The sequence below is a fragment of the Hyposmocoma kahamanoa genome, unplaced genomic scaffold, assembly GCF_003589595.1.
Source record: "Hyposmocoma kahamanoa isolate Upper Pololo Valley unplaced genomic scaffold, ASM358959v1 76, whole genome shotgun sequence".
NCBI classification, from domain to species: Eukaryota; Metazoa; Arthropoda; class Insecta; order Lepidoptera; family Cosmopterigidae; genus Hyposmocoma; species Hyposmocoma kahamanoa.
The window spans coordinates 1,786,011-1,799,592 of record NW_020653900.1 but is presented as its reverse complement, the minus strand read 5'-3'; positions in this window follow the sequence as shown (position 1 = coordinate 1,799,592).

The window sequence follows — 13,582 nt, the reverse complement described above, 5'->3', positions numbered from 1 at the left end:
GACTTGGATAACGACTTAACGCATTAACTGTATGCAGTCGAAACCGACTTCATGCAGCTGAGACTTCACGTATTTACTACGCGTGAAATCGTTATCAACTTCATGCAGTTGAGGTCTCGTCTACATGAAGTTGATTACGACTTCACGCATTAACTGCAAACATCGTAAATGGCAAATTTTGAATATCAACCGGAATCTTAATAGAGAAGCGTATACTTAAACTATTAATTCAAATCGGCTAGTATTCATAGGGCTTATTACATTTTCCATAACGTACGAGGGCGGTTTTAGCAGATGATCGCTAAATACGTAACTTTAAGACTAAATCAAAACTTTTTAGGAATTTATTATAGTACTCCTTACTAAGCAATTGACGCTACTTTTTTTAAATTAGCCTGAAAATAAAAAGATGGAAATAAAGTCAACGACTTCAATCTATAACACAAGACATTCACAGTTCACAAATAAAGGAAGCATCCTGATGTTCCAAACAAACTGTCCCAACAAAACACTAATAGTGTTTTGTTTTAGGCTCAACTCACACTGGCTCAGAGTCGAAGCGTCGCGACGCGTCATGTTTTTCGCCTATAGAAGCTCGCGCACAGTGCGCGACGCGCAGTGCGCTCAGTGTAGACACGTCACTGCGCGCTCGCGTCCGACCACACCAGATGTAGCACAGTGCCGAACTGCGACGAGACGAGTGCGCGACAGTGAATGAAGACGAAAACTTAATTTACTTAATCCAAAAATATGAATGTCTATATAACATAATAATCATAAAAATATAATGAGTCTCGACTTAAATTGTTACTACAAAGTGTTTTGAATTCGCCAAGTGTACGTCTTTTCTTCCGTAACTCGTAAACTCAAAAATTTTCATTTTCTTTTTCTCCTTTGAGCTTCTGATATAATTTCAGTTTCTTCCTTATCAGCTTCAAATATAAGAGCAATTATAATAAGATCGATATCAACCGTAGTGTACTGTCGAGCACGAGCGCCATTCACGAATGTTCAAAATTCTCTGAACCGGTCCAGCACTGTGATCTGGACGCGCTAATGCGAGCATCGTTGCGCGACGACGCGCGTCGCCGTGGGTTGTAGTTGAAAAACAGGACGCGACGTGATGCTTCGACTCTGCGCCAGTGTGAGTAGAGCCTTAGTGTTGAATTTTATCAAAGAATATCAGTAGATACCGTAGTACCGTGGACGGACGTAACAGATAATATTGAGTGTTCACCAGTGATATTTATCCATAGTTGGGGAATTAACGTAAAGCAGAGTCGTTATTAGTTGCACAATACATTTCAGTTTGCTTTGACCCAGGGTCCTTCCGTTTACTATTTATAATTATTACATTACTAAAACGAAAAAGAAATTAAGAAAATAAAAGAAAATACAGTCGAGTTGTTGAAATCGTTGATGTTTTTTATGTAGGTAGTTTTCCTTGCGGAAAGGTAAGGTTTTTTAAACCAAGCACCCTGGCTTTTTTATAATAAATAAAAATATAAAAAAATAAAAATAATTTATTGCAGACAATACACAGTCCATTTTGTTATTACACTTACAAGCTATCTATTCTACTGTTAGTAGAAAAGTTACAGAATAAAAATAAAAAGAACGAATTAATGAATTGAATTGATTACGTGAATGAAATGATTACATGATACACGATATTAAGTTCCCAGGAAGTGAAGTTCGATGAACCTAGCAAGCAGATCGGAGTCCCACCTATCCTCAAGCAATCCCCGTTCCTGCCGAGGCATGTATAGAATTTTTCTCAAACAATGCAAGGAAACAGAAAAAAAAAATTATATTAAAAGTAATATTTGACGTGTTAGGACAATTGCTAAAAGAATATGTTATTGTTTTTCCAGGCACATTAATAGTAGTGTGTTGAAATTCTGATGACGTGTTTGAATCTATTACTTAATTGTCCTAACATGTCAAATATTAATTAATATTTTCTTACTTTTTCTATTATACACCTTTCTCCCTTTAGTCTTTTATTGCTTCCTTAGAATGTTTGAGATAAATAATATACATGTCTCGGCGGGAACGGGCATTGCTTGACGAGTATGAGTTACGATGACGAGCGCCGGCTCGGGTCCAGCAATCCCTTAATTCCGGCCTCTGCAATAATGTACTATTAATTCTCGCAACTATGAACACTGGGCAGTTGGCTGTATAAACTCATACATTCTTCAGCCTGTTTCCATAGTTCATTATTAGTAAGTACATTTAAAAGTTTAGAGAAGTGGACACTATTGGATTTTTATACTTACTTTGCAGGCCTTGACCGGGAAGAAGTCGCACGGTTCATTATATAACAAACTTTCCGTGTTCGTTTTTTGAAAGTATGAAAACATTTCTGAGCATGTTCGAGAAAAAATTTTTCTTCTTCTCAAAGTCTCGGACTTATCAAACTGCTTTCGCATATACAAGTAAAAATCATTCCAATGTAATTAATTACGGTAGGTAATATTTTTAAGTTGTACCCGTTGTTTGCTACATGAACACCGAACTTTAAAAAAAATCATTGACCTATGTATGGACAGACAAAAACACAAACCGAAGTGTGATTGAATATTTTTCTTACAACCTGTATAATATTGAAATCGATTTATTCGCAAAAACACAATTAAGTTGGTTCTATGATGGTAGTAAACAATAGTCGCGGGTTCTAGCAGATGGTCCTCTCCTGTCCCATTACGAGAAACTGATACCAAATCGTTTTAGGATTCCGTAGAAAAAAAAATATTTTTAAGAATTACTTTTGAGACTAGCTAGTTATATTACGATAACAATAACAAATAAAACAAAATAATTATTAGACATCACTTACGTTGCTTTGATTCCAAATTAAGTAACTAAAACTTTTAACTGCCTCCGTGGCCGAACGGTTACCATGCCGGACTGCCACGCAGAGGTCCCAGGTTCGATTCCCGGGTCGGGAGAAATGTTTGTATGGCCTACATTTATTTCTCTCGTGAGTTTGGGTGTAATTTGTGGTTGTCTATATGTGTGTCCATGGCACCCGCGACACAGGGTTTCCCTAGTGCGGGGCTATGTTGAGTGTGTGCGTTATTTATTTAAAGCACTTATGTGAAATCGGAAACAACGACAGTACCTACCACAAACATCCAGCCCCGCTGCAACATACCTACATTAAAAGTTCAGCGGGCACAGTGGCAGTGCCAATGAATACATAATATGAAACATAAAAAATATGGTTTCTTTAAAAAGTACACATTTACAATTAATGAATTATATCTTTGACGATAAAATAATATTATACCTTTTTAATACTGCTATTCAGAATACAAAATTAACAAAAAAGAATACCCATTGATTGAATTTTAAAAGACTATTCTCTACGACTTGTTTTCAGATCTTGTGTTTCTTCTTCTAGAGACGCTGTATAATAATATCCTATATAAATATTTTCATAGGGCGTCAGTGACTTTAGCACTGCCAAGTAATGGAAAAATTGCAGCTGAGAACTGCATTTCATGTATTTATAACTTTTTAGTTTTATTCTTGCGGCAGATAGGAGAGCAGCCCAATTGTCTGTAAAAATATTTGTCGCAGCCGGTAGGGACTTCAACAGATTGAATTCGGGATACATTTGCTAAACTTGTTCAAATCCACCTGTTTGTGAAATGGGAAATAGGTATTAGTTAATACGCATTATTCAAACAAACGTAGGTCATATCATTATATTGAAAACCTGGCAGCTGGCAACATTACTTGATGTTAATCCATTGAAAATTTCCTTTCTGTTATACTAAAAAGTCGCTTAATGCCCTATACAATAATCCAATACAATAATTGATTTAGAATGTTGATGGAGTTGCTCCGCTTTTGCAGTGCGACTACCATGTTTGCAGAGGCGCGGGTTTATGGTTTCAATGCCATTATTCGCCAAAAACAGTCTCATTGCACTGCATACTAAGGTTCTGCACCAAAAACGTTTTAAAGTCATACCTGATAGATATGACTATGACCTACCCATTATAAAATATTTCATTCGGGCTCTGATCGAATATAAGAGTCTATTGAATAATAATAATAATAATAATAACGCACACACTCAACATAGCCCCGCACTAGGGAAACCCTGTGTCGCGGGTGCCATGGACACACACATAGACAACCACAAATTACACCCAAACTCACGAGAGAAATAAATGTAGGTCATACAAATATTTCGCCCGGCCCGGGAATCGAACCTAGGACCTCTGCGTGGCAGTCCGGCATGGTAACCGTTCAGCCACGGAGGCAGTTGAATCGGGATGAGAGTTGGAGATAAATGTATAATTGTAGCCTGCCACTTTTAAAAATGTAATTTTTCACCTCACTAGCTCGGAAAGGCTTGCTTTTTCATTAGAAATCTGCGCGTAAAAGCATTTTTTCCACGGAAAAGGTTTTTGGCATTCGAACTTGACGATGTATTGTGGTGCACCTAACTTTTTGTTTCGATGAAAAAAACCTGATTTGATAGAGTTCAACTGTTTTTCTTTAACCCACTTCAAAAAAGGAGGAGGTTCTCAATTCGACTGTATGTTTTTTTGTATGTATGTTACGCGATAACTCCGGTATTAGTGCACCGATTCTCATGATTCTTTTTTTGTTGAAAAGGGGGTACCTCCATAGAGGTCCCATTTAATTTTGAAGAAAATCATCCACCTCTAAGAGTGGCTGTTTACGCTTGAAGATTCATTTTTATAAATAGCGCCTAAATCTTAATATAAGGAGCAATTATTTTAATGGTTGATTTTGCTATTCTCTAATTCAAGGCGTTTTGCTCTCTCAATATACTTTGAGTAGTGAGAACCGATTTTTATTATCTCCTGTGTCAAGTTACGTATAATGGCGAAGCAGGGGATGAATCCAAAAAAAAATTGTTAAGTAGATGTAATTCCACGTACTTTTGAGGTCGGGTATTTTAGTACTCTGTACTGAGATTATTCATCTACCATTTTCCTCGCTTTAGTGTGAAAAGTTGTGTGCCGAGCGAAAGGTAGCAAAGTTGTTTTGCGTCTCGTGTCTTGAAAGCCTCGCTTCGCTCAGAATTGTATTTTTCTGTCATAGTTCAGTCTTAGCTTCCTTCGCTTGTTCAGATTTCAATAAAAGCACTAGCGTCAAACAAGAACTTTGCAGCCTAGAATAACAAGTAACTATTTGTGTAACATTTAGTTTTGAGTTCATTTATACCATTATTACTAACCTAGTCTTTAAGTAATTTTTGGAAGTTTACTAACACCATTCGACCTTAAAAAAATTTAGTGATCTGAATAAATAATTATATTATTATTACTATTAATACAAAGATTTGAGAAAGAGAAGGGTTTGAACCATCGTCTTCCAACAAACCGTACCAGACGCTATGTCAACTAAGCCACGTAACGAACCTTACAAATTTTCTATGTTCTTCTTGCAGATCTTTGTTTTTTAGCGACTTTTTTTCCGTAACGTCAACAGATGTTGGTTTGAATCCAGCTGGATCGAAGGATTTTTTTTGTTAGTGTTGTTCTTAGTATTTTACGTTATTCACTGAAAAAAAAACACGGTAGTAGTTCTTCGTAGTCGGAACAAGCGGTGAGTAAAAGGTATGTTGCAGAGAAAGAACCTTTACTTTCAAAATATAAAATGCACTTTGCCAAATTGCGCCATATGAGAAATGCGCCATTTGTCTTAATGGTGAAATTGTAGAGCGCTTTTCTCCGAAGGTTTTAATCTACGCAGTGTTTTATAACTACTTATGTTCTCGGTTATAACGGCCAGACAAGTAACTGTATATGTTTAACCTTTTATCGTCCGCGTTTGAGCGGATGTGTGAACAAGAGGCTTTAGTTTTGGCCAGTATTGTTGTGCAATGCTTGAACTAACTAGTAGCAGTAGAGGTCCTTGAGAAAAAATTCCTGCAGGGAAGTAAGTACTGCCACCATATCTATTTCTGCTGCGACGCTGTAATGTGTAGGTGTTGGTAAATTATAGGTACAGGGTCAAGAGCACTTCAAGCTTGACACTTAAGATTTAAATCCAATTCTATGCCGCTTACGATAAGAACGGTCCAAAGTACAAAGTGTCAAGCTCAATTATCTTTATTTCGTAGGTAATCAAATTACTCTTGACCACCAATTTTTATTTTTTGTGGGAGGAGAAATAAACGATATTTATTTATTTAATGCTATTGTTGTAGTTGAGTTCAGGTATTGACCTGAACTAATTTCAAAAAGTCCCTGTACTATGAGTATCAGAGTAACAAATTCCAAGGCCACTACCTTTAATACCTAGACGTCCGTACCTAGAGATAGTTTCTGATAACAATTGTTTCTGGTCTATATATTTGACACAAAAAGTACTGACCTTGTCTAGCAACAACGGAGTCGCCGATGTTCTCGAATATTGATTAGGTATTGCGCCCAGATAACTCTCAAGGATAAGCTTTGGGAGACTTGGTATCACCACTAGCTTACATTCCGGGAATTTCCGTCTCGATGATTTCGGCTCTCAACGATTTTTTGGCATTTTCAGGATTCGAGATTGATGTATTCTCGGAAAATCAAGACTTGAGCCTAACTAATGAAACAATATGAAAAATCTACCAAACCAACCGTTGTGTTTTATTTTGGTTACGTGGCAACGCTGTAGAATGGAACTTATGTTTTTTTTATACATGGCAGGTAGATGACTCCACTCTACCTGACTTTAAATGGAAAATGGGATCCAAACGAGAAGGTACGTAGTGCAATGGTCATACAATCACTGCCCTAACCACCTCCACCCTCCGTGCCTACAAGATTCACGCCACTTGACGCCTCGTTCGAAGGACCCCATCTCATAAGACGGAGGGAATACGTGAGCTGGAAGGGAGTTTTATTTGTCGATTGTGCAACAGAGAAAGGTGCTACCAAACCTATTAGTTCGCGATGGTATACAGTAAGTTGTAAAACGGTGACTATGGAGGCCAGGACTGTTTCGGAGCAGGAAAGGGGGGTGGGGGGAGGGTTAAGGTCAAATATTTCTTCAGAGCACTCGCCATAGTACATTCGTATGTACGTATAAAAAGCGCTAAGCGATGCAACATTTCTGCGCAGTTGCAGAGGTTCAAGATGGGACAAGACTTCTTCATACGTAGTATAATTTATGGAGATTGAAGAATGATAGTAATAAAATCAGGTTCTATTATCTCAAATTACATTAAAAACCATTTAAAAACCCTCTGTTTCTTTGGTACCCAATCCAATAAATAACTTTCACAGGTAATTTTTAGTCATATTTAGACTGCATAAACGCTTAGACTATAAGTACAGAAACCTATGGGTGGTTAGCTTTAGTATTAGACATGGTTGATGACTTTACCACCTCAGTAAACCGTGAACGTGACCTGTGAAGGGTCCAAAACGTTGGTTTATTTGAAAAAACAAACGCGATTTAAATAAAAATATTTTCATTTCCTAGGTACATGGAAACCTACTTTTGAAATAGTATCGAAAGCATTCGAAAGTAATTTTTCTCGGTATTTTTGAGACCGCATCAGTCTCGACTTTCTTTACCAGGATGCGGAAATGCAGCGAGACTGAAAACATTAGACAACACACTGCCGTGTCATACCAATACTTACACTGAAAAGTCACTTAGCACTCATATGATTTCTCTAAGCCTAATCTATACCCTGACATTTCAACTTTGGAGGTATTAGTGTTTTTGAATGAGATATTAAAAACTGTAAGTTTTTAAATCTAGAAAATATTTTTACTTAACACAGTATGCAGCAATTCTGTAGGTCTTTTGGTTTGACATTTACGCACGCGAAATGCAGTATAGTATTGCGGGGCAACTGAGTTAGCGAAAAAAATGTCGCAGGAGGTCTACTAAGATTGGTCGCGGCTCTAATTTTAACAACAAAAAACGACATCTGCAAGGTTCAATACAGTGTTTTTCAATTTCATAAAAGAAATTTATTCGTTTTTCAATAGAAATATCTTACTTTCCAAAGTAAAATTGTAATGGCCGTATAGATTTCTTTAATATCTAATGTACAACGTAAGTTAAATGCATGTTTTTATGTTGGTAACCTCAAAAATAACAAAAAAACGAAAAATTATTTACGCAGTTTTTTCTCAAAATGCTGTTTATGATTTTGTTTTTTGGTTTGACACGGTAGCACATTCATCGATATGGAATCAAAAAAAGTTATGTCCGTATAATAAGAGCGAAAATGAAATTGTCGGTTTCGCATCGGCAGTCCTTCCCTCCCTTAAGTAACAGAGCCTGTATAGTAAAATTACCTAATATACCTAATTACTAGAAAAAAAAGGTCTTAAGATTTATGACCTAAGCAGCTTAATTATAGCCACTACGTCAACAAGCATTTTCATTTCCTTATTATAAAGGTTAAACTCCATCAGAGCAACGACTAAGCAAACATGTTCCGTAAGCTAAACCTAAGATTAATGTTGTCCTTGTGACGAGCGAGTAATAGGCTGTCGAGATGAGAAATGGTACCATAGTAACACACTGAAGGACGTGGAACCGAATTCAAATAACCGTGAATGATATTTTTAGGGATGCAAAAAAGTACGCTGACACGATACTTTGTCAAATACATTCGTACAAGAAAAGTACACTCTGTTAATACATTGTATTTTTTTATAATTGAATTTACGTGCTTATTTTGAGAAACAATTATGGTATGAATCGTAATTAGATGTCCAAAATGTAAACAATGGGGAAGACCAAGCGAAAAATACATTTTTATGTTTTAGTTTTCTTTTTTGACGATCATAATCATCACCATCATTCAACCATACGATGCCCACTGCTGGGCATAGGCCTCGCCCAACGATCTCCACGAAGATCCGTCCTGCGTTGCCCGCATCCATCGGCTTCCCGCGACCTCCACCAGATGGTCGGTCCACCTGGTGGGGAGCCTACCCACTGAGCATCGTCCGGTGCGCGGTCGCCATTGAAGAACCTTTCCGCCCCAACGGCCATCGGTTCTCCCAACCATGTGCCCACTGCCACTTCAGCTGAGCAATTCTTCGAGCTATGCCTGTTACCTTAGTTCTCGTGCGGATTTTCTCATTTCTGATTCTATCACGTAGGGAAATACCGAGCATCGCTCTCTCCATTGCCCGCTGAGTGACCTTGAGCCTTCTTATGAGGCCCATAGTGAGGGACCACGTTTCTGATCCATATGTGATCACTGGCAACACACACTGGTCAAAGACTTTCGTATTCAGACATTAAGGTAATTTGGACGCAAAGATTTTTTGTAGTTTTCCGAACGCTGACGATCATAAACGCGGAATCTTTATTTTTCCTGTATTTTATTCCAGTTTAATGTCGTTATTGTTAAATTATGTCACATTGTATTGGATATATAATAAATAGGATTTTTGCCTAAAAATAAACAATTCTTGTTATTATTATACGTTTAGGAACGCTATCGGGATCAAAATAGTAGTTTATGTGTGTACATAATGAAAGGCATTAAAATCGAGTGTGATGTTTTTATGAAAACACTTATTCACTTGACAGGGAACAAATCTGCAGGCAGGGAATTTCACTCCATAGCAGCTCGCCATATAAATGTGGAAGCACAACGCTTCGTGCGAATCTTCGGAATACCTAATTTGGAATAATTTGGAAAGGGGAAGGCGGAATTAAATCGTGTAATTCCATCACACACTCTCCATGATACCGCCAAGCAGGCAACTTTACGGCGGTGTTCAAGGCTGCAGCTTCGCCTCCACTAATTCCAAAACTACAACACTGTAACTGTTATTTATACAAAACATATCAGACAGATATCAACGTATTTTAATGAACACTTCAATGCAAATGAATGCCACATATGGCTGAACACTACGCAGTCTGCACAGATACGGATTTAATTGCGACACGCGCGCATAAAATACGGAACGCTAATGCGGTAAAAGCTTTTCGAGAAATTTTCGGGTAGCAGTGTAATTGATAAGTACCACATAACCACATTCCTACTGGAATGCAAAGTTTCTCAAGTTTTGAACATTAACTTAAAGTACAGTTTTTGCTTTAAATGTGCTAAATAACATTTTTATGCTAATGTTAAAAGAATGTTGTTTCACACGATTAACCATAACTGATATAAAGGAAAAAGAATAGAATATGCTGTATTATGCCTCATAAAGATGTGTATGTCATAACCAATGGTCGGAAAAAGGTGTTACGCGTATGTAGATACATGTATAGATATAGCTACAAGGAGCTACATAGAGTTGTTAAAACCACCAAATATTAATTAACTACTGTTCCGAATTCCGGACTTCCGGAAATGGTTTTACTGCATCGTAGGACAAAACTACTGACCTGGGAAGTCGAAGTTTTATTTTAATGTAATTTTAATGGTGCCATTTAAAAAGTGCAGTAGATAACTGACCTTTGACCAAAACAGAGAATAAAAAAGGAACGAGAATGGTCACTCTTCGTCCCTCCCTAGCTTTAGATACCGCATATTGGCGGTCACATTGACGGAACGGCGACACTTGCTTGTGGAACTTAAGAAAAAAAAAATATTTTAAAATTGTATTTACGAGGGGAATTTTAGAACATTTTAGTTTACACGAGAATCGTTGTGATCGCGCTCTAAAAGTATTTTATTTTTACAGATTATCATAAATTCGAACCACTAGCAGAAATGTTGTATTTTAAAAGGAAGTACTAGATTCATCACACTAGATTATTTTATAATACTTTTATTAATAAACTGATGTACGCTTAAACAAGAAAAAGTGCCAATTTTGACGGCCTTACCTATGTATGGTTATTTATCTTCAAAAATAGAATGAAGAGAGGAGTATCTTTTATCCGGAAATTCGGAATTCGATAAAAGTAATTAATTGATATTTTGTGGTTTTAACAACTTTATGTCGCTCCATGTAACTATATTTATACCTGACTCTATGTGTGTGGAACACCTTTTTCCGACCATTGGTCATAACGCTTAAATTCCCAGGCCCAGTGGATAAATGAGACGCTAGTGGACTGTACAAATTAACTTGAAATTCGAGAAAAACGAAATAAATTATTAATACACTACGAATAAAATCCCTCGGTCCGGCTGTATTCGGACCAACGTCTTCCAACAAACCGTGTTAGATACTATGCCAACTAAGCCACAGAACGAGCTAGCGGACCTTACGAATTTTTCTATGTGCTTGATGCAGGTGTTTGGTTTTCAACGTCATTTTGCCGTGGCACCATTTGTGACAAATCTGTTTCATCACTCAGCCAGGTACCTTTATAGCTACCGGAAGCTTACTAGAGACGCATGCAATAATTGAAATCTCTTAAAAGTCATCATTAACCCATTAATACGTCCCACTGCTGGGCGCGGGTGTCTTGGCCCAATGGGGATTTTACACGTTGTCCGAGGTTTGTGAATCTTCTTCGACGTGCTTCATCACGATTGTCCTTCACCAAAAAGCTCATGGCAAATTTCAAATAAAATTTCGCACATACTTTCTGAGAAACTCAGCGGCATTCGAGCGCGGATTGAACATTGGGCTATCACGTCTCAAAAAAACGCGCTTTTAAAAGTAAAATGATTTAATCATTTTTAAGACAGTATATACCTAGCACTGTTGCCAGATTAGGCGATTTTTGACCATATAGGGTACTTGGAGGGGTCGCGCGGCAACTAAATAAGTGAGCGGCGACTCGGCGATATTTAGGCTATGTTTGAAATAGGAAAAGGCGATTTTAGGCTACTTAATAAATGCCTGGGGAATTACAAATTTTATTGGGGATTTTGTGGGGAATGGGGTTGTAAAATAACCATTTGGGGGTTTGAGTATTTCTACGTGTGGGGAATTAAGAGAGTTCATATAAGATAATTTTTTGAAATCTGAAAAATGTCTCTTAAATTACAAATTTGCTGCAATATTGTGGTTGACATTCATCGTCGATTGTTATATCAACACAAACATTGTAATCGACTCTATTTTAGAGCCTATAAGTAATACAATCCTTTATATTACAAATATTTATAGACAGGACATATTATCACTCATTTGGAGCAACATTGACTTAATAGTAATTTTTCAAAATTGAATTAAATATGATAAATTGATAACACATCCGTAACATAAAAACTGTTTACGTTTGATGAAAAAGCGCCAGTAATTTAACATTTATAATATATTGTGAGAATACACAAAGTTTTTTTAGACATCATAAATTTAAAATAAAATTAAATTATGCAATTACATTACGTTACCACTTTTTTACCTATGTGTCGGAATACACCTAGTTAAAATCTCACTACAGGGTGCTAAAAACGCTGATCCCCTATTCTGCCACCATTAGAGGTGGATCATTTTTTTCAAATTTAAATGGGACCACTTCTGAGGCACCTAATTTCCAACAAAAAAAGAATCATCAAAATCGGTTCCCAAATCCGGAGTTATCGTGTAACATACATATAAAAAAGCATACAGCCGAATTGAGAACCTCCCCCTTTTTGAAGTCGGTTAAAAATCAATCCAAATCGATTTCCCATAACATTACAAGAAATACAAATGCGTCAATGTAGCACGAAATGAGAGTTTATATTATAACCAGAAATAGAGACGAAATAAGGGCTGTATATTCCTGGTAATATATTAGAGATATAACTCTTATAAATATCAACTCCCGTTTGCACTGAAATATAGACAGGTTAACTACTGACCTGTGTGTACGTCTCCGAGTATCCCAAAAAATATTCTGTATTTATTGTAATAAAGATAATATCTCTAACAATGCCGTGCTGTTCTATTCGGTGGTGTGGGAAAAACAGTAAAACATCTAATTACAAAACAAACGGAATCACATTTCATCGGCAATTAAATATTAAATATGTATCGAGTTCTTAGGTTTTCGCGATTGTTACGCATCGTCACGGTCAACCGTGACCATGGGACCTGTAAAGGGGCCGAAACGTCGGTTTGTTTGAAAAAACAAATATACGCGATTCATATCCGGAAAAATAGTTTCATTTCCTATTAAATATGCAATTTTGCAATTTTCGTCCATTATAGCAAAGCTCAAGTTAACTGATCGATTTGAAGTGACGCAGTTGACGACACGTGTCAATTGTTTCGAACTCAGGCTAGCCAATCGGAGCGCACTAGTGACATTGCAGAATAGTTCACAAACCACGGTTCAAACAAATTAAATGACATTTCGTCTCTATTTCCGGTTATATACTCGATGTAAACAAACAACTATCAATTATAATATTTATATAGCATGCCGAAATAAAGGCTTCTACACAACGCGTCATCTGCCAAATAAGGGCCGACATAAAAGAGCGCTTGCGACAGAAATTATTTGCGACTGTTTGTCGCGACCCGCGCCCCGGATAAATAATTCAGTAGGTCGCTATTACGACGAACGAAATTACTAACGTTACAAAATATTGGTATTATTTTAGAAAACCATCCTTGCAAAACTATTGTGTCTTATATCCATCTTGAAAAATAATATAAATGGCGAGTAAAATGAATTAAAAAAAAACGATTACTACTCTACAAATAATCAACTTTACTAATTC